Consider the following 23,567-nt stretch of genomic DNA (forward strand, 5'->3'; position numbering starts at 1 on the left):
TGGTAGGAAAGAAACGACTTTTTATTACAGCTTGCTAGCAAAGGGGAAGATGGCCGACTCATGTCTGAAAGAACCATCTTAAGGGGGCACAAATCTTACAGCAGTTATATAGGCCGGTGTGTTATAGGGGAGGGGGTTAGGAATGTTGACCTTCTGGTGTTACAGACTGGGAGTCGCCACAGCACATCTTTCAGTTTTCATTGATGATGGCTATTAGCATAGATTCTTTGTTCAGGGGTCATCACATTCCTGAGGAACTGAAAAGAACAAAGTTATCATCTTATCACAGCTGGGAGGTATACGCACAGGCAGGGGTTATAATATCAACATAGCAGTTAGATCTCCTGGAGGGTGCATATCCAGCTGGGTTAGTTTGTTAGAGGTCATTCAAAGTTACAATAGGGTTTCTTTTCTACAACACGGCTTCCTTTATGTCAACCTTGTCTTGAGCCGGTATCAGAAATAGTAGACTAATAATCAATCACAAGAGAAAACCCCTCTGAACATAGTCACATCGCACTGACAGATTCCCTTCTTTGTTAGGATTTGGGAGACAGTGTGGACATTGTACATCTGGATTTTGGCAAAGTATTTATCAAATACTTACGAACAAGAACAAGTGGAGACTCAGGGCCTGAACGCTAAAAGAATTATGTAAATGGTTGTTACTCAACTAGACCCTAAGGGTTCTAATAAAAATAGATAACTTATACACTGTCACTTTAGCCTTATCCATTTCAACGTTTTCCCAAAGTTTTGGATGACTATATAAAATAATTATTAAAAATTAAGATTGCTCAAAGATAGAAGTATCAAAAAATATCTAAAGGGACCAAGTCTGTAACAAAAGGAAATTTCTTACCTTTGTGTCTTAAAAGCAAATAGCTGTAGTCATTTTAGAGGAGAGATTTACATGTGTCATTTAAACCGATAGATTTATACGAGTCACCAGAATAGCGAAGGGATTTTTGGACCGCACGATTAAAAGACTACATCTGAAAATATGTTGGTGATCGCCTCCACTCTACACTGAATATGCCACTTTTATTTGTTAGTACCCAACAGACAACATTAATGTCCCCCTCAGATTGACTAAACATTAGACAGCCTTCTTCCTGACCTCTCTTTTCTTAGAACATTTACTTTAGAAAACTTTCAATTATAAATTCTTGCCCCGCTCCTTTGAGATGTAAATCTTCTTATAGCCCCTTGCCAGTTTTATAACCCAGGAATGTCTTTTCAAGGACCTGGGAGCCATCACTTTGAAATTCAATCATCAAGAAAGATAATGCCCTATCTCCCAGTCTCTGTGGGAGAATAAGAGCGACTTCCATAAACGCTGATTAGCAAACGCAGATGGCCTAAGTTGACCAACCTCCCCCAGTGCCCTCCAGGGCTTTTCCACTGGCTCAGCCCAATGCTTAAACACTTTTAGTTCAGCAGGATTGAGTTCCATCTCTCTCTCTTATTGCAACAGTTTTGAATCAAGTCTTCCTTGCAAGTTTTACTTGTCTAGTGCAATTTTTCTTTGGCAAAAGTTCTAGGAACTACATATCAAAAAGTGTATAAACAAATTTGTACACATACAGAAAACAGACAGAAATGTAACGGAGAAGCTAACACTGAAGCAGCATTGAGAGGATGAGCGTTCGTTCCTCCCTGCAGCCAGCCCTTCAGTTTTAGCCTAACTTGAGGACGCCCAATCTTATCAGATAATTCTGACCTGTTGCTAAACAAAGTCTCACCCTGCAGGCACTGAGATCTAATTTAGAATTATTATCTTAAGTATGGTCTCCAGACTGTCCAGAATGATCCTTGGGAAACCATGTGCCCCCAAGGCTGCAGCCTTGTATCCTAACCCACTGATTTCACTTTTAAACAAGGGCATTTTCCTTGCTTTTTTAGTTTTTTGCTTCACTTGGGAATGATATCGCGCCTTCAAACTAAGTCTACGACCCACCAGTCCCCCATCATAGGGAAGGTGACCCCCAGCCTCTCTTTGGAAAACTATTACTACTGACTGATCATTTAGAACCAAAATATTGTAAGCATGCCTCATACTCAATATTACCTGGGCCCTAATGTTTTCCTGTGGTATCTCATTCCTCAGATTAGATGATGTGCCAGAGACTGATCGCTTTGCTACCTGTTCATCAAAATGAGCTTCCTTCTCTTTTTGTGCCAGGCCATACATTCCCACCTCTCTTGCAGTTTAGTGTGGTCTCGTGACTAGATCCTGCCCATGGAATGTGAGTGAAATGATGTGTAGGCCATGGCTTCTAAGATGTGAGCGAGATTTGTATATTAGGAGTTTGTAGGTTGTGGGTAAGGCAGATAAATTCTCTCTTTCTTTCTTTTTTTTTTTTTTGTGAGGAAGATTAGCCCTGAGCGAACATCTGTCATCAATCCTCCTCTTTTTGCTGAGGAAGACTGGCCCTGGGCTAACATCCACGCCCATCTTCCTCTACTTTATACGGGACACCGCCACAGCACGGCTTGACAGATCCCAGCCTGCGAACCCCAGGCCGCTGAAGCAGAGCATGCGAACTTAAGCTCTACGCCACCAGGCAGCCCCAGATAAATTCTCTTTTAGTTCATAGGTCATGGAATCATGAAGAACTACTTCTGGACTCAATAAAGAAGACTCTGTATGACCTTGAGATCCTGGAGTTTGAACTGAATTTAGTAAATAGAGAGGACTTCAGGTTGTGTCCTTTGTAAATGGATGTAAGTGTGTTCTAGGTGTGGATGAAGGATGCAAATGGAAAACTGGCTAGTAGAAAGGCATACGGTTAACTGTTCACCAAAAAGTGTTTCACCCTTGTCCTAGGCACAGAACTATGATAACCTTCCAGTTTCCCTTGCAGTTAGACATGGTCGTGCAATTTATTCTCATGAATGGAAAGTAGATTCAAGGGACGTGTATTATTTCAAGGATAAAGCTTTTAAGACACTGATATGCCCCTTCAATGCTTTTCTATCCCTTTGACTGGCTGAGGTAGAAAATACAAGACTAAGCTGGGAGCCTTATTGAGGGTGGTTGAGTCTCCTTCAGCCTGGGTCCCAGAAAGACTGTGTGAGGGAGAGATGGCTCGCCAAGCTGTTTACCTGCCCAGGAATATTAGGAGGAAAATGAACTTCTTACTGTGTCTAAAACCTTCATGTGTTTGGGAATCTCTGTTGTAGGAGTTAGTGTTTCCCTGTGGTTCTCAGCTGGGGGTAATTTTTCCCCCAGGGGATATTTCACAATATCTGGAGACATTTTTGGTTGTCTCTACACTTGAGGGGGGAGGGAGAGTGCTACTGGCATCTAATGGATAGAAATCAAGGATGCTAAATATCCTACTATGTACAGGACAGCCCCCACCCCCATAAAGAATTATCCCACTCAAAATGTCAATAGAGCTAAGGTCCTTCCTACTATAGATTATTGCTTTGTAGGTTATTAATCTGTATCCAGTCCAAATGTGCTCGTTTGGAGAAGTTACTCAGACAACTCTATCTGCAGCAAGACGTCTTATTGTGAATAGCTGTGTACTCCCGAAGATTACTCAAATTGTGGCATATCTATAATGTTTAAATGCCCACAAATCTGATTTTTAACTAAATATTGTATGTTAGGGATGGCACACACAGAATGTCATTTAAAAGGCAAGAGAACATACTAGAATAATGAAGAAAGCTCTAAATACTCATTAGCATTAGAATAGCAGTAAAAACTTAGTATTTTATTGTTCTCAGTTAAATTACTGAAGGATTTAATCTAATTTAACAGATTAAATATATGATCATGGCTTTCTAATGCCAATTGAAGAATTTCTTTGAAAAGTAATAGTTTTTAGAGGTAGTTCTTAACAAAGATTATCAGTGCTACAATGTAAAAGATAGAAGAAAAGGAGAAAAAGCATGAGGTAATGGAGGTGAGTTCTTTTTTCCCAGCTTTATTGAGATATAATTGACCCATAACATGAAGTAAGTTTAAGGTGTAGGATGCATTGATTTGATACATGTATGTGTTGCAATCTGATTATCACCATAGCATTAGCTACCACCTCCATCCCATCACGTAGTTGCTACTTCTTTTTCTGGTAAGAACAGTTAAGATCTCTCTTAGCAACATTCAAGTATATGACACTTATTAGTATTATTAGCTGTAATCACCATGCTGTACGTTAGATCCCCAATCTTGTGACTCTTACACTGGAAGTTTGTACCCTTTGTCCAATATCGCCACGTTCCCCCACTGCCACCCCTGGTAACCACTACTCTACTCTCTGTTTCTCTGAGTTTGTTCTCTTCAGAATCCTCATATAAGTGATGTCATATAATATTTGTCTTTTTCTGACAATTCACTTAGCATGATGTCCTCAAGCTTTATCCAACTTGTCACAAACAGCAGGGTTTCCTTCTTTTTTTCTCATGGCTGAATAATATTCCGTTGTGTCTGTGTGGGTGTATATATATATACACACATATGTATATATTCATTAGAAGCTTTGAATCCACAACAAATGATGTACAAAGGTTTAGTAGACGTAGATTCTGACATTGCGATTGGAAGGTTAGGATCCACTTTCCTATTACACTACAATGGATGGAGGTCCTAGTCAGAACTTGAGCAGTACCTTGTCTGGAGAGGGATGCACTGAACTACTGTGCCTTGTTCTGGCGTCCTCGTAATATGGGGGAAAGAAAAGATGTGCTGGGCATTTTTTGTTTTTAACAATTTTTCTCTCCTTGGGTGTTGAAATGGGTTCTTTGTGAACAGAAGGATCTAGTAAAGTAGTAATCCTTCTTGAGTTTACTTCCATTATAAGATTTGTGAAGTTATCTTAATAGTTATTTTGTATTCTTCACAGAGAGTAATACAAAGTTTCTTCCTAAGAGGGAAAAAAACCCAAATAATATCATAGGGAAATTTGGTAAGCTATAAAAATTAGATTATAATAATTATTTTTTATTATTTTAATCACTTTGTAATTATATAAAACATTAAGATAAAATAAAACTTCCAAGTCACTGGAGACTTTTTAAAAATTTATATACTACATAGTCAAGCTTTTGCCACTTCTATTGACCTCTGGTAAACACACAGCCTTACTAATTTAAACGGCCTACCCTTGTTTCTAGCATTTTAAAACTTAGACACATGAAGTAATTATTTTACTTAATCCAATTAAATGAACTGAAAGTTATTTTTAAAAGGATGTGAGTGTTCATGTGTGTACATCCAAGTGTTAGACAGAGAGGCTGTGGCAGAAAGTGATGAGTATATGCTGTCAATTACAAAAGTCTAAAATACAGTCATGCATAGCTTAATGACAGGGATATGTTCTGAGAAATGCATAGTTAGGCGACTTCATCATTGTGTGAACACCACAGAGGGTACTTAAACAAACCTAGATAGTATAGCCTACTACACACCTAGGCTGTATGCTACTAATCTTATGGGACCACCGTTGTATGTGTGGTCTGTCATTGACCAAAACATTGTTATGTGGTGCATGACTGTTACAGAAAAACCATTACCAAATTATTTTGATGTTTGACAGATAATAACAGAAATAAGTACTTCATAACACTGGATGTTATGAAAAGCAACCAACTAAATAACTCCCTAAAATTTTCACTGTCAAATGAGACATCTGATATCCTTTGATGGAATGTAAGTAAAATTATACACACCACTCCCAGGCCAAGGCAGAGTGTGTGTATGTGTGTGTTCAGGGGCAGCAGATACCATGGCTTTTAGTCACTAGCACATGAGGACCCACATGTGAACCCGGTAGATCAGACTCCGCATCGCCCTGAGATCTGGAGTTTGACTTTGAATTCTTTATGTGAGGAGGGGTTGAGTGCCTCTTCTGTGAGAGCAAGGCTGTAAAGGTCAGGGTGACCAGAAGCGCAGACGGTTACCTGTTTCCCAGTCTCCCCTGCAGTTGTGTGTGGCCATGTAACCTGTTCTCTCTAACAGAATATGACTTACAGACGTGTACATTCAAGGCTAAGCCTTTCAAGAGGTGAATGTGCCTCCTCCATGGTCTTTTGCCCACTCAGCTTTTCTTTGATATTTGCATGTTAGAATGCATCTATGGATTGATTGGGTGGTGCAGTAATGGGAAGGAAACAACTTCTTTCACTGTTTGTTCTTTCAACTTCTCAGAAGAAGTTCAACTAACTTCTTCTCACAATGAACCTGGTTCAGGAGAAAGTATAATAAAACTAATAGGCAAAAAGTCCTTTTGGAGAATGAAGGGAAATGGATTTGATTATATAGTAGAAGTGTTCTTGCAAATACAAACCTTTATAGTAATAATAATTTTAATAATATATTTATAACTTCAAAAATATTAAGCTTATTTGTTGTTAGTGCCACAGAATAGATGCCGACTCCTAGTGACCCCGTGACAGCAGAGCTGAACTCTGCCTGGTCCTCATGCACCAACCTCTCACCTTCCAGTGCTCTATCAGACAATGTTCTACTGCTATTCACAGGGTTTTCATGGCCAATTTTTTTGGAAGTGGGTGGCCAGGTCCTTGTTCCTAGTCTGTCTGAGTCTGGAAGACTCTGCTGAAACTTGTCCACCATGAGTGATGCTGGTATTTGAAATCCCGGTGGTATAGCTTTCAGCATCACAGTAACATACAGCCACTGCAGTATGACAACAGACAGATGGGTGGTGTAGGTTCCCTGAGCAGGAAACAAATCCAGGCTGTGGTGGTGAAGGCACCAAATCTTAACCGCTAAACCACCAGGACTGGCACGTAGTAAAGTATTTATCATCTCTTCTCAGGCAGCTCCTGACTCCTCACCATGGTGCTAAATACTAAGCAATGTGGAAGAAAAGCCGCAACATGTGACTACATCATTGTAGATATGAACATATATTGCAAGCTATCTTATTTATAGTATCACTTCATATCTACATTGGATAACTCATTAAGACTATGGTGTTCAGAGAAACAAAAAGATGCTTGGAAGTAGCATAAACTTAATACATCTTGATAATTATGGAAGAGAGTTTGCCTAAATGCTTATTTAAACATTAATTTAAACATAACCTATGCACCACGCAGATTTGGACTCTAAACTCCAGTGAAGAGTGGACCATAATTTTTAACATCATTATATCATTCAGTTATTCAATATTAAACAGCTTTCTGGAAATTTTTTAGAAGTCCTTTTTGATTTTTTTATATTGCATACATTCTATTATTCTTGACCAGTAAGGATTGGTTGAGCAGTCTTGGAATGCACAGTTTAAACACATGTCTTTCAATGATATAAGAAGTCTGCTACAATCTCTGTCAAAATTTCAATTGCATTTTTCATGGCAGTTCTAAAATTTGTATGGAAGCAGAAAAACTCTGAATAGCCACAGCAATCTTGTGAAAGAAGAACAAAGCTGGAGGCATCACGATCCCTGATTTCAAACTATATTACAAAGCTATAGTAATCAAAACAATATGGTATTGGCATAAAAACAGATGCATAGTTCAATAGAACAGAATAGAGAGCCCAGAAATAAACCCACACATACATGGCAACTTAATTTATGACAAAGGGGCCAAGAATATACAACGGTGGAAGGACAGTCTCTTCAATAAATGATGTTGATAACACTGGACAGCCACGTGCAAAAGAATGAAACTAGACCACTATCTTACACCACACACAACATTCAACTCAAAATGGATTAAAACTTGAGACTTGAAATCATAAAACTCCTAGAAGAAAACATTCGTGGTAAGCTCCTTGACGTCCATCTTGACAATGATGCTTTGGATTTAACACCAAAAGCAAAGGCAAAAAAAGCAAAAATAAACAAGTGGGGCTACATCAAACTAAAAAGCTTATGCACTGCAAAGGAAACCATCAACAAAATGAAAAGGCAGCCTACTGAATGGGAGAAATTATTTGCAAATCGTATATCTGATAAGGTGTTAATATCCAAAATATATAAAGAACTCATAAAACACAACAATAAAAAGCCAACCAACCTAATAAAAAATGGACGGAGGATCTGAATAGACATTTTTCCAAAGAAGACATACAGATGGCCAACAGGCACATGAAAAAATGCTCAACTTCACTGATCCTCAGGGAAATACAAATCAAAATCATGATGAGATATCACCTCACACCTGTCAGAATGGCTATCAACAAGACAAGAAATAAGTGTTGGTGAGGATGTGGAGAAAAGGGAACCCTTTGACTGCTGGTGGGAAGGTACACTGGTGTAGCCACTATAAAAAACAGTATAGAGGTTTCCTAAAAAATTAAAAATAGGACTACCATGTGATGCAGCAATTCCACTTCTGGGCATTTATCCAAAGAAAACAAAAACACTAACTAGAAAAGATATGTGCACCCCATGTTCACTGCAGCATTATTCACAATAGCCAAAATATTGAAACAACCTAAGTGTCTGTTAGTGGATGAATGGATGAAGAAAATGTGGTGTCTATATACAGTGGAATATTTTCAGCCATAAAAAGAAGGAAATCTTGCCATTTGTGACAACATGGATAGACCTGGAGGGCATTATGCTAAGTGATATAACTCAGACAGAGAAAGACAAATATCATATGATCTCACTCATATGTAGAATCTAAAAACAACAACAAAACAAGCTCATAGAAACAGAAAACAGATTGTTGCCAGAAGTGGGGGTAGAGGGTGGGAGAAATGAATAAAGAGGGACAAAAGGTACAAAATTCCAGTTATAAAATAAATAAGTCATGGTGATGTAAAGTTTTCATCACAAGAAAAAAAATTCTGTAACTGTGAGGTGATGGATGCTAACTAGACTTATTGTGGGATCATTTTGCAAAATATACAAATATCAAATCATTATGTTATTATGTTGTACGCCTGAAACTAATATAATGTTGTATGTCAATTATACCTCAGTAAAAAAAAAAAAGTTTCTCTCTATCTACCTACCTACTTATCAACTCAACTATCTACTTAACTGTTTTCCAGCTCTTTTCATGCCCCTTACGTGTGTGTAAGACATAGATTATTAGCCTTATTCTCTGCTTAGCACTACAATTTTAGTTAGAAACAATCATGCTCAGTAGATTCCTACTCAGGACAGTATATTTCTGTTTAAGGTTTTCTCCCTCAGATTTTTTTCATATTAAGGAAATGTTTAATAGTAAAGTAAAAATGCTTAGCAAAGGCTTATCTAAAATAATCTATCCTTGAAAAATATTTATTAATCACGAGCAAAAATAAAAATAAACTACAGACATTGAAACTAAAAATTAAGAAAATATTACAAAGATCCACAGTCTTGGGTGACCCTGAAAGTGAAATACAAAGTTGAATGCATAATATCATGGAATGTCAGGAAAAATTATTAACATAATTCCCTTTTAGATGTGAAGTTAAAACTGGAATAATCCCATTTAGATGTAAGACTATCAATGTGAATTATACGAGCCTTGGCTAATTCTCTTCACACAGTTCTGTACAATTTTCTTAAAAAGATCTTAATTCTGTGAGAGTAAGCCTTGCCTTCGAGGCCTCAGAGTGCAAATTCAGCGGCTCGGTGGTGAAGGTTGTTCCTCTTGCTGTCTCCTGTCCCAGTGTTCCCTGGGCAGCTTTTCAGTCGGGGAAAGTGCAACGAACCAGTGTGTCTTCTGCAACTTGTTGTGGCAAAGGGAAACTGATGAACTCTGAGTTTTAAGAAGGTCCACTACAGCTGGCTGATTCCTCTTGTCTATTTGCTGTCAGTGTTTACTGCACAGCTTTGTTTCTCTAAATATCTTGCTAGGTTTTTACTGGCACGGACAGGAAATCCACGTTTAACTAGGTTTTTGTAAATACTTGATTTAAAAACAAAATAAAATATATTCTTATATGTAAAACTAGACTTATAGTAACCAAGTGGAAGAAATAATTTCAATATATTTTATATACATAACATATACTTTGACTATGCTAGTCTATTTTAAGTTAAAAGTTATCAACAATCTAGATACATAGTCAGACTCAAAGCTGGTCTGCAAGGAAACACTTTCTACTTTCTCCAGCTGCTGTATTTTTGAACATGTTCAAGTTCATATAATGGTCCAGTCAGTGGAAGGAGAGTCAAAGAAGTCTCCATCTTAGCCAGAAACACACAGCACTGGAGCCAAAATAAGAAGCACAAAGCTCAATTGCTCGATGAATATGTCTGGCAGATTCAGAAACCATTAGCTTTGAGTACCAAAAAGGAAGACACAGTACATCCTGGCCATCCACACTGGTTCATTTCTGTGGGATCCTTTAACAGCATCCGTTACCCTGAATTGATCAACCAAAAGTATGGCATAAAGAGAAGGAGTAGATCAAAAAAGTATTTCAGATAATAATATCTGAGCAACTACAGAAGAGAAGTTTTTATTTGGAAGAGTAAGATGGAAAAGTAAAGTGGTGGTGTACAATGTTACAAAATTGTGACAACTAAAGAAAGTATGCAAACCAGTGATCATGTCAAAGAATACTTAGATAATATATTAATTCTGGCTCTTTTCATAATTCTATTGCAAAAGTCAATGAACAATTTTTTAAAGATGATCTTCAATATTTAGTAAAGCTATAACCAAAGGATGTTGTGTTTTAATTTCTAAGTTTTATTTTTAGGAAGCTGGCTTTGACTATATTTTCTTGTATTGACACATAAATTATAGAATTTAATGTTTCTGACCCACTCACTACTTTTAGGCATAGTATAAGCAGAATCAAATACATATATTTGATTATTATCTATCATAAATAGTTTTGGGGCTATAACAGAGGCATATATAATTAACTTCATGAATGAAAAGCTGAGTGGTCAAACAACATATACTGAAGACGAGCTTAAAACTATGTATGAATAAATCACTTCTCTGTTAAAGCATTTAAGACTTTCCTACATAAATTAAAAATCAAAAAGCTAGAAATTAAGTAGAAAATGAAATTTCAGAATCAAATGAGCAAGTACTAGGGTAAACAAGTTAAAATACGTACATCTAATCATCTACCTAGATAGATTAGAACAATATGTGTAGGAGAAATCTAAAATTTTGAAAAGCCATCTTCAAATGAGGACGTACAGGGAAACTAATATTCCAAAGCAAAAAATGGAAGCATTAAGACCGCAGTTTCTGCTGGGATGATGTTGGCTAGAGTACATTAAATAAGACAATAAAGTTAAAGAAGCTCTTGTAAAGCTCTCAGACAAAGATAAATGTGTTTATCAGTGGTCAGCAATAAACTTTGATGTGTCTGGAATGAGCTAAGAAATCATGTATAAAACATTAGGATCAACAATGAAGTATACTAGATTTTGGTGTTCTTTCAATGTTCAATCGCAACGTTCCTTGAATATGGCGAACACACCTATTGATCACTGCTACTGAGATGACCATTCTATGAGACGCGTAGAAGCCTGAATGCCTTCTTCCTCTAACCATTCCATGCAAATAGAATTATAGCCAGAAACAAATCAACTTTTAAAATTCCCCTTTAATATATGGTAGAGACTTACTGAAACATAAACTTAGCAGAGCTTTTACATTATTCTGAATAGAAAGAAAAAAACGTCAACTCAAATATATTTACTAGGCATCTACATTGAGGAATTCTTAAATGGAATAAATGGGTGTAAACGTGCTTTGCAAAATACAAAGCTTTATCCAAACGTTAGTCATGTATTTAATAAAACTTCAATGGTCACCAACCCTTGGGCACTGGACGGTGTGTTTGGATACAGAAGTAAATACGACATGGTCTGTACTGTCAAAAGCCTTAAAGGAATCAGAGAAGCATACAAGTAAATCAACAATTGAGAGATTTTATGAAAAGTGTTGTGAGAGAAGTACACAAAGGGTGCTCTGAGGATACAGAGAAGTGTCTACATCAGGCCAGGGATGAGGGAAAGCTTCTCTGGAGAGGAGCGGGTGCTTTAGGAGTTACAGTCGTAGATAATTGGTAGGAGCATTGTGTGTCAATACCAAAATTTCTGACCTTAATTTTTCCATGTCAGAGTGATATTTACTTAACCATGAGTATGGGAGCCTGTTGCTTCTATAATATTTTCCATTTTATCTTTTTCAAAGCAAGGAGACTCATGGACTCATCAAAATGCTGCGTGGAGAGAGATGGTGTTTGCAGCTGAACTATGTACAAATTGAGAGAGTCGGTAACCACAGCGACACCTGTGCTGCCTTATCTGTGCCCTTCAGATTTCAACTCCATTTAGAGTTTACACTTGGCAATTTCGTCTACTACAACCAGTAATCTACAACACAACTCACCCCTTCGCACCACACATACCACTCAAGAACTAAATTTCCCTTCAAAGGAAACCTTGTGACTAAAATGACCCTGCTTCCACTTGGCCTAAAGGAGTCCTAGTTAACTTCTGACGTGCCAGCAAAATTATTAATAACACCTCACTTTATAGTCAAGATTATCTTGGTTTAGTCAAAAATGTCACATGGTCACTCTAGGTAAAATTACCTTGAATTCCTGTCCACCGTGTAGTCTCCAGGATTCTGGAGAACATGCATCATCGCGCTTTCCTGTTTTTGCTCTCCTATGCGCTTCAATTCCCAGGACCAATTCATTGTTCTGAGACTTGCCATTGGTATTGTATTTTCTCCTAATTTAATGCCAATGACCCAGTCTCCACAATAGTCATAAATAATATATAACATGCTAACAGCCTTTGGTTTTGCCTTAAGATAACAAGCCAATCAATTGTTTACAAGCAGTAAAGATGGATTTAACAATGATGATATGGCTTAATCCTCCAGTTATATGAATTAAAAATGACACAACATTATCCTTTAGGCTGTTACATAGAATTTAGTGTTATGCCTGAGAAGGAAAATAAGGGGTGCTATTGTAACATCTTCCTCATAGCACTGTCATAAACTACATTTTAGTACAAGATTTTCATGTACATAACTGTGAGAGAGAAATAAGCTACCAAAAGATAAGATTGGGAGTTATTAGGATGAACAAAAAAGGAGAAACTACCATGGACATTTTATATATATATAATATTCATCAAAAATATGAATATATACATATTTCACTATCGGCATATTTTATAACAACAGTAGCTAAATTTATTTGTGTATTTCTGGTTCTTAGAATTTTACATGTACCATAAAGGGTGTTGTGTTCATTCTGTTGATAAACATTGGCATTGTTTACAGTTTGGGGTTATTACAAATAGTGCTGTTCTGAACATTCTTTACATGCCTTTTGGTATTTACATGTGTGTATTTCTGCCACGTGTAGAACTGTGGAGTCGTGGGGAGTTACAGGGAGGCTGTGTGAGATCACCTGTGGTAGATACTGACCGTTTTCCAAGGTGCTTGTACCAAGCAGAGTAGGAGAGGTCTGCTTGTTCCACATCCTCCGCAGTCCTGGGTATTTATCACGGTGTTTTATTGTTTTGTTTTGTTTTTAGCCATTCTGGTGGTTGTGTATAATATTGCGGTTTTATTTTTCATTTCCCTGATGACTAGTTGAGTTGAGCATGTTGTGATACGTTTTTGGCTATTTGTATATCTTTTGTGAAATGTCTATAATTAGGTTTTATGACTCTTTCTTAACTATTTGAAGGAGCTCTTTATACACCATGGATACAAGTCCTTTGTGGATGGCAGCTTCAGCTCAGGCCTGTTAATTCTAGCCTATCCTTCCTGATGAAATGCCCATGATTTTCAGACTTGCATAATCAGTTCTTGGTTTGGATACATTGTGGAAAATAGCACCAGGAATTTTTATCTAAATTCCAGATCTCTACTCATACTTTCCATACTTAAAGGCATATAGAAGCAAATAGCTTCTGAGAGAGTAAGCTCAGGGAACCAGCACTTTATAATTCAGTATTTATTTTTCTCCTTCCAAGAGGAATTCAATCTACCACTGAGTTTTACAAAATAATTCACCAAATATGATGTTAAAAAAGTTCTCATACTTCACTTGTTAAATACTTCATTCCTAGGATGACTTTGTGATTTTCAGAAGCAATTCATTTATAGATCACAGATGCCTCATATTGCCTGATGCTGTGGAAGCACATATGCCACTCGTGTTAAATACAAAAGCCTTATAACTAAACATCATGTGTGGCAAGTTTGTGTTGGCCTCCCATCATGGGTGTCATATATAGCTCTACTTGAAAATCAGGTCTTTCAACTTTGAGAGACAATAAAAAAAGTCATATTGTCAAGAAACCACTCCAAGTTATCTCACCCTGTATAGAAGCTATCCTATCTCAACATCATTTGTAACAACCACTAATCTGATGGACAACTCAATCACCACCCAGGCAGCAACTTCTCACAGAGAAAAGAAATCCTCTTTCCTGAAGAGCTGTGCAATATCTGACAACAGAATTTGAAAGATAAAGAAAATAAAAGAGTAAAAGATCATCTATAAGAAAACCTAACAAGGCAACAAAGGAAAGCACTGTTTATCTGAGGAGCAGTAGGAGCTCCTCCAGACACCGACCAAAACCAGGCAGGTAGATAGCACAGCCCCCGCTCCAAGGCAGAAAAGCTGATTTAGCGTTAAAGACCCATGCCAAGGGATGGTGATGGTAAAAAGTGGTGAGTTGCAGCATTTAAAAAAAAGAAGAAAGGAAGAAAGAACTTTTTTTTTTTAAGTTACAATATTTTCAAAGGTAAAGTAAGTGGGAGAAAATATAAATGGGAGGTAAGGTGTAGTAGAATACAGAGAAATATTCCTAAAACACAAAGACATTTAGAATTTGGGGGCTAGATTGACTTAAGACAAACTCCAATCCAAATCCTCTTATTTTATAGATAAAGGCAACAAATCCTCAAGAGAATAAATCCCTTCTTAAGACCTTACAACTAAAACATAACAAAATTGAGACTAGAACTCAGATACTTTGTTATGCTTCTCTTACTTTTCAACCTGGAAAATTCATAATCATCCTTTTTTGAGTTTTATTAGGCATCTTCTCCTCTTTGACAACTGGACATTCTGCTCTTTTTCACACCGCTGTAACAAGATGACCTTTCCTTACTGGCTTCTGATGTTGCTTGGTACTAGGTTGTTTAGATGCCTATCATTTTCAAAAGACTGTAAGCTTCTTGAAGTCAAGACTTGGTCTTATTTATCTTTGATTTTACTAGAGTCCAACATCAGATGTGACACACAGCAAGTGAGCAAGATGTTTATGAAATTGCTACACATGGAGTCATTTAAGTTAGTTTCTGTTTAGTTTCCTATGGCAGACCCAGCTGAGCCGCTCCAGATTTGCTCAATGCATCTGCTCCCTGGGCCTTGGCAGCTTCTTGGAGACCTGCTGGTTATGGCCCCTAGCACCTTATCTCCCATCACTGCTGGCTCTCAGCCACATTTCCAGTGAGGGCTGGCCATCTGCAGGAAGTCTAACCACCCTGGACTCAGAGAAGCTGATGGCCTCTTTTACTACTTGGGTTGAGGAATTGTCCCAACGTGGGACATGAAATCTGTTTCTGCAGCAGGTGCCAAAGGTACCAGGTAACCCAATTGCAAATGTAGTTGGGGATAAGATGAATGCCTCTTGGGATGAAATACAGAGATGAGAAGGAGCTGACAGATACATTTCTCTTCCTTCCTCTCCTCGATGGACTGTTCTACGGCGTGATGGTTCCACATGACCTGTCCAGAAGCAGCTGCATTTTCTTGTGACGCTCTGGTCAGCTTGGGAACATGCCACCTTGTATTTGCTCTCCTTCCTTCCCGACATCATTTCCCTTTTTCCTCTCAATCTTGCTGCTCTGGGATTATACCTCCCACTAAAACCTTAGTATGTATGTTTGCCACGGGCTCTGTTTCCTGGGGAATCTCATCTAAAATAATTTCATTCTATACTGGTTCCTGGCAGTTGAGCTTCATGAAATTTATGAAGGTTAGTGATATGTCACAATTCAAAGTGACCCTGTTGTAACTTCCTTCATAAGACGTAAGTTGGTTTTTAGACTTGAGGTTTTCTTAAGGTGAAGGCAAACTTACTCATAACAAGTTTTGTGTGTTCTGTTTGGACCTCATTTTATTTTTTAAAAAATGAGTACATACATGTGATCATTCTTCATAATTCATAATTGGATTATGAAATATATCTCAGATTCTCTCTCCATAACTATAAAGAGTGATTCATTTCATCACTATTTTAATCTTCTTGAAAATTAATACGTTGCTTGGAGTATGAATGCAATGCTTATTGAAATAAGTTGTCTTGTGAAATCATACTGGTTTTTAACAAATAGCCCCTCAGTTTATAACTTATCTATATTGGGGTCTTGCAAAATAGCCAGTAGCTGTGCTAAGGGAGATGGAGGTGGGGTACCTTATGACATCACATACAATCTCTATCACCTCCCAATCTTTGATATTTTCCTTATTATACCCTTTAACTCCAGTTGCCGTGTTCATCTTCTGACCAGACTGCCCCTCCGGATTCACTCCTCTGCAGAAACTTTGGAGCTGCCATGGGCAAGAAGCTTCAGCTCTAAGTCCAATTTTTGCATTTGAACAATGAGAAGAAGTGTGCTTTGCTTACAAGATGGCTGTAAGAGTTCAGGGAGATGAAGTATATGAAGATGTTTTGTAAACTATACAGTATAATGTTATCCTATTATTTTATGGAGTTCTGGTTCCTCTAACATCCTTATTTACCATTGCAATGTCATTTCATTTACTCTCAAGGCTTCAACCCTCTATGATATGCTAGAGAATTCAAAATATATCTCTCAAGACATCTCCACTTAATAATCCACAGAAATCTCAACACTTGCTCAAAATGAAACTAATTATATTTTCATCCATCCTGCCCCTCCTCTGCCTCACTTTTTGCTCAAGTGAAACGCCTGGGTATCACTCTTGTCTCATCTGTCCCTTACCACCCATATATAATCAATCACCATGTCCTGTCAACTCCAACTTGTCAATAGTCCTCAAATCAGTCCATTTATCTCCATCCCTGTGGCCTCGATCATATTTCATGCCATGAAACGTCAACCCAAATACTGCAATGTTCTTCTGAGTTTTCTCCACAAAATAGGTAAAGGGATCCTCTTAACACAGGAATATATCACTTCCCTGCTGAAAACTATTCACTAAGAGTGTTAAACTCTTATACAGCCTTTAATGTATGCCAGGCACTGTTCTAAGCTCCTAAAATATCATAATTCATTTAGTTCTCAGGACAACTATATGGAGAAGGTACTATTTTTTTCTTTTTTTTACTAATGAGCAAACTAAAGTACATATGTTAAGTAATTTGTAGAGGGACACGGAGCAAATCAAGTGGACAAAGTCAAGATTCTGAATCAGACTGTTTATACCTGCGCTATCCAATAAGGTGGCCATATATCTACGTGTGTGTGTGTGTGTGTGTACGTATACATATATACATAAAAGTATGCATACATGTATATATGAAATATATATGCGTATATATGTATGTGTGTATATATATAAATTGTTTCTATAAGCATCCATTTATATATAACATATATACCTTAAAAAGATATAAATATATATATAAATAATGGTTTGTGGCAGTAATCTTTATATCAGGTCATATTTTAGCGCTTTGTCATACTATATCATCCTATTTTATCCAGTCCATCCCTCCACCAAGTACGCCAAAATGAGTTTTTAGTCTTTCTAAGTATATATTTCTCTCTGTTACTAATTCAAAGTTCAAAACTTTCAAAAAATGTTTTGATGTGAACTCCTGTGAAGAAGGATTGCATGATTTGCACTCAATGTCTCAGTCAATCCTCACAAGAACCTTGTCAAAATTGGCATTTTTATTTCCATAGTACAGAGGAAGAATCTGAGAGGAAGAAAAGTTCGCTTCTCGAAGGTAACAGAGCTAGAATTGTTGAACCAAAGATTTAAATGTGATTTCAAAGCTTGTACCTGCTTTTGCTATTCTTGCTATACATCATTTTTAACTTTGTTTTAGAAAGGTTTGATTTCTATTTCATATTTTTAATATATTAAAAATACTTATTACACTTTTAACAAGTTGATATTTCTTCTTTTCTTTTTTTTTTTTTTGTGAGGAAGATCAGCCCTGAGCTAACATCCATGCTAATCCTCCTCTTTTTGCTGAGGAAGACCGGCTCTGAGCTAACATCTATTGCCAATCCTCCTCTTTTTTTTTCCCCAAAGCCCCAGTAGATAGTTGTATGTCATAGTTGCAACAAGTTGATATTTCTAATTATGCTTTCTAACATAATTTTAAAGTTTGGTACTTGTATTACTTTATAGGTTACTTAATTGCTATTATTATTACTTTATATATTTTTTTATTTTTACAAATAACAAGTACTTTGGAGTCATTAGCAATAAAGGATAATATAAGAAAAGAGAAAATGGAGGGGGACAGAAGTCAAGATGGCGGCGTAAGCAGACTCGGAACTCACCTCCTCCCGTGGACACAGCCAATTTACAACTACTCGTGGAAAAATTACCCCTGAGACAAAACTGAAAACTGGATGAGAGGAACTCCTGCAACAACGGACAATCCTAACTGAGGTGGAAGAGGCAGAGACTCCCTTCTGGAGAGGACAAACGCCACCTTCACAAGCCGCCAGCTTCACGGCCGCCGGGAGCAGCTCACAGGTACGCAGCCTCCCTGGAGGCGCGGGGCCCTGAGCCGGGGAGCGCCCCCGCTGTGGGCATTTTGTGGACCCAGCACAATCGACACCAGCGGCATAATATCTGACTGTGCCTGCTACTAAAGCATTGGGGAGCACCCCCAGAAAACCCGGTTCACAAAGAAACTAAAACTGGCTCTTAAAGGGCCCGCGCACAAACTCACCCGTTCCAGAAAGCATCCTAAAATCACCAGAAAGAAAGGTGCACAGTGCTGTGGTAAAAAGAGACTCACCTAATAGACCCTGAGTGCATCTCGGTGAGGGGTGAGACCTCTCAAGGGACTGGGACATTGGCGGCGGCCATTGTTGTGGCCTGGTGTGGGTGTGCTGACACAGATGCCATTGGAGTTCTTCCTGAGGCCTGCTAGCCCAGGGTCTGCCCCACCCGCTAGAGCACCGATTTAACCCAGCTCAGCCAGGGCAGGCAGCCCACCCTAGAGACTGGCCCCACCCAACAACAAGCCCTCAGGCAACTTGTGGGCCTGCATAGATTGGTGACTGGATTCTCTGCAGCCTGGCAACTGAGCCGACTTTAGCCGGGCAGGGCATGCACAGGGAGCGGGTGGAGAGTGTGGGGTGGTGGTGGAGAGTGTGGGGTGGTGGTGGAGTGTGTGGGGCTCCCGCCATGGAGAGACCGGGTCTGCTTGCAGAGGTCGGGGCGTGCACAAAGGGCAGGATTGTGTTGACTGTGTGTGTGGACCTGTGGGTGGCAGGGCTTGTCAGCTGCAGAAGATTTGTGCTTCTCACAGACCCACATAGGGGGTTTGCCCCACCTTCCAAAACCTGAAACAATTGGGTGCTCCTGTCCCTGAGGCCAATCCACCCAGCTGCAATCTTCAGAGAGCTGACAAGAGACCTAATAGGCTAGAGGCTTACAGCAATTGTAAGGCCCTGAGCCTAACAACCTGCCACATTTGGGGCCTACTCACTTAAAAGAAATACTGCAACACAAATGTGGTATTAGAACTTGCAGCCAACAGTGCTGGGGTTCCCCACACCTGATAAAGAGACTGAAGGGCCCACAACAACTACAAGCAGCTGAGCATTATAACAGCTGGCCAGGAGCATAACTCGGCCTCCCTGGGCGCCTACAGGGAGAGCAAACAGGCCACAACAGAAGGACACATGGAGCCCACATAGGTGTCACCCCTGGAACATTGAGAACTGAGGGAAGCACACGGCAGGCCTCCTAAGCCATCACTTACATAAGGTCACCTATCCAGAGCAGGAGACGTAGCTGACCTACCTAATACGTAGACACAAGCACAGGGAAAGAGGCAAAATGAGGAGGCAAAAGAATACATTTCAAGTAAGGGAACAGGACAAAACTCCAGAAAAGGAACTAAGTGAAACAGAAATGAGCAACCTACCTGACAGAGAGTTCGAACTAAGAGTGTTAAGGATGCTCACTGATCTGGGGAGAAGAATAGATGAACTCAGTGAGAACGTCAACAAAGAAATGGAAGATATAAAAAAGAACCAATCAGAAATGAGGAATACAATACTGGAAATAAAAAATTCATTAGAGGGACTCAAAAGGAGAGTAGAGGATACAGAAGAATGGATCTGTGAGCTGGACGAAAGAGTAGAAGAAATTACCCAAGTTGAACAGGTAAAAGAGAAAAGAATTAAAAAGAGTGAGGACAGTCTAAGGGACCTCTGGGACAACATCAAGTGCACTAACATCCGTGTTATAGGTGTCCCGGAAAGAGTAGAGCGAGACAAGGGGGCAGAGAATCTATTTCAAGAAATAATAGATGAAAACTTCCCTAACCTAAGGAAGGAAACAGACATCCAGGTACAGGAAACACAGAGAGCCCCAAACAAGATAAACCCAAAGAGGCACACACCAAGACACATCATAATCAAAATGTCCAGAATTAAAGATAAAGAGAGAATCCTAAAAGCCGCAAGAGAATGTCAAGTTACATACAAGTGGACCCCGTAAGGCTATGAGCTGACTTCTCAGCAGAAACCGTACAGGCTAGAAGACAGTGGCACGATATATTTAAAGTGCTAAAAGGAAAAATCTTACAGCCAAGAATACTCTACCCAGCAAGGTTATCATTCAAAATGGAAGGAGAGATCAAAAATTGCCCAGACAAGCAAAAATTAAAGGAGTTTGTCACCAAGAAACCAGTGCTACAGGAAATGTTAAAGGGACGGATTTAAGGGGAAAAGAGAAGACCACAAATAGGAAAAATTATCTATTTCCATGATAAGAAAATAATGGATACAAATGCACAAAAAAGAGGTTAGATATGATATCAAAAACATAAAAGGAGGGAGGAGGGGAGTTAAAGAGTACAGCTTTCAAACAGAGGTCAAACTAAAGTGACCATCAATTCTGTATAGAAGAAGAAAGGAACAGAGAAGGACTACTAAAACACTGAGAAACAAAAAAAGTTAAAAAATGGCAGTAAGTACATACTTATCAATAGCTACTTTAAACGTCAATGGACTAAATGCTGCAATTAAACGGCATAGGGTGGCAGACTGGAAAAAAAAAACAAGACCCATATATATGCTGCATACAAGAGACACACTTCAGACCTAAAGACACTCACAAACTGAAAGTGAAGGGATGGAAAAGATACTCCACGCAAATGGCAATGGAAAGAAAGCTGGGGTAGTGGTACTCATATCAGACAAAAGAGACTTTAAAACAAAAACTGTAAAAAGAGACAAAGAAAGGCATTACATAATGATCAAGGGAACAATCCAACGAGAGGATATAACACTTGTAAACATCTACGCACCCAATGTAGGTGCACCTAAATATATAAAGCAATTATTAACAGACATAAAAACAGAAATAGACAGTAACACAATAATAGTGGGGGACTTTAACACTCCACATACACCAACGGATAGATCAATCAAACAGAAGATCAATAAGGAAACATTGGCCTTAAACGACACACTAGAACAGATGGACCTAGTAGATATATACAGAGCATTCCATCCAAAAACCGAAGGATACACGTTCTTTTCAAATGCACATCGAACATTCTCCAGGATTGATCACATATTAGGCCACAAAACAAGTCTCCATAAATTTAAGAAGATTGAAATAATACCAAGCATCTTTTCTGACCACAACGGTATGAAACTAGAAATCAACTATAGGAAGAAAATCAGAAAAACCACAAATACATGGAGATTAAACAAAATGCTACTGAACAACGACTGGCTTAACGAAAAAATCAAAGAAGAAATCGAAAAATACCTGGAGACAAATGAAAATGAAAATACGACATGCCAGAATTTATGGGATACAGCAAAAGTGGTTCTAAGAGGGAAGTTTATAGCGATACAGGCCTATCTCAACAAACAAGAAAAATCTCAAATAAACAATCTAACAGTGCACCTAAAGGAACTGGATAAAGAAGAACAAACGAAGCCCAAAATCAGTAGAAGAAGGGAAATAATAAAAATCAGAGCAGAAATTAATGAAATAGAGACTAAAAAAAAAAAAATACAAAAAATTAGTAAAACCAAGAGCTGGTTCTTTGAAAAGGTAAACAAAATTGACAAACCTTTAGCTAGACTCACCAAGAAAAAAAGAGAGAAGGCACAAATAAGTAAAATCAGAAATGAAAGAGGAGAGGTTACAACAGACACCTCAGAAATACAAAAGATTATAAGAGAATACTATGAAAAGCTATATGCCAACCAATTCGCCAATCTGGAAGAAATGGATAAATTCTTAGAATCATACAACCTTCCAAAACTGGATCAAGAAGAAATAGAGAATTTGAATAGACCAATCACCAGTAAGGAGATCGAAACAGTAATCACAAACCTCCCCAAAAATAAAAGTCCAGGACCAGACGGCTTCCCTGGTGAATTCTACCAAACATTCAAAGAAGACTTAATACCTATCCTTCTCAAATGCTTCCAAAAAATTGAAGAGGGGGGGAAGCTCCCTAACTCATTCCACGAAGCTGACATTACCCTGATACCAAAACCAGACAAGGACAACACAAAAAAAGGAAATTACAGGCCAATATCACTGATGAAAATCAATGCAAAAATCCTCAACAAAATACTAGCAAATCGCATACAACAATACATTAAAAAGATTATACACCGTGATCAAGTGGGATTTATTTCAGGTATGCAGGGATGGTTTAACATTCGCAAATCAATCAACATGATACACCACATTAATAAAATGAAGAATAAAAATCACATGATCATCTCAATAGATGCAGAGAAAGCATTTCACAAGATACAGCATCCATTTATGATAAAAATTCTGAATAAAATGGGTATAGAAGGAAAGTACCTCAACATAATAAAGACCATATATGAGAAACCCACAGCTAATATCATCCTCAATGGTGAAAAACTGAAAGCTATCCCTCTAAGAACAGCAACCAGACAAGGATGCCCACTGTCACCACTCCTATTTAACATAGTACTGGAAGTCCTAGCCAGAGCAATCAGGCAAGAGAAAGAAATAAAAGGGATCCAAATTGGAAAGGAAGAAGTGAAACTGTCACTATTTGCAGATGACATGATTTTATATATAGAAAACCCTAAAGAATCCGCCAGAAAACTTTTAGAAGTAATAAACGAATATGGTAAAGTTGCAGGATACAAAATCAACATACAAAAATCGGTTGCATTTCTGTACACTAACAACGAATTAGCAGAAAGAGAAATTAAGAATACAATCCCATTTACAATTGCAACAAAAAGAATAAACTACCTAGGAATAAACTGAGCCAAAGAAGTGAAAGATCTGTACACTGAAAACTATAAAACATTGCTGAACAAAATTGAAGAAGGCACAAAGAAATGGAAAGATATTCCATGCTCTTGCATTGGAAGAATTAACATAGTTAAGATGTCCATACTTCCTAAAGCCATCTATAGATTCA

General features: G+C 38.2%; 1 long non-coding RNA gene across 1 annotated transcript; it reads right to left on the reverse strand.

Annotated features, from left to right (window-relative positions):
- Positions 1 to 3: 3 nt before the first annotated feature.
- LOC147917398 (uncharacterized) lies at positions 4 to 19,032 on the reverse strand. The gene is made up of 2 exons (XR_015551694.1): positions 18,912 to 19,032; positions 4 to 257 (listed from the first exon to the last, which is right to left on the reverse strand). It is a non-coding gene; the product is annotated as an uncharacterized LOC147917398 (long non-coding RNA).
- Positions 19,033 to 23,567: the final 4,535 nt, after the last annotated feature.

Source organism: Ceratotherium simum, chromosome 3 (assembly GCF_057802395.1).
Source record: "Ceratotherium simum simum isolate JZ-2026a chromosome 3, ASM5780239v1, whole genome shotgun sequence".
NCBI classification, from domain to species: domain Eukaryota; kingdom Metazoa; phylum Chordata; class Mammalia; order Perissodactyla; family Rhinocerotidae; genus Ceratotherium; species Ceratotherium simum.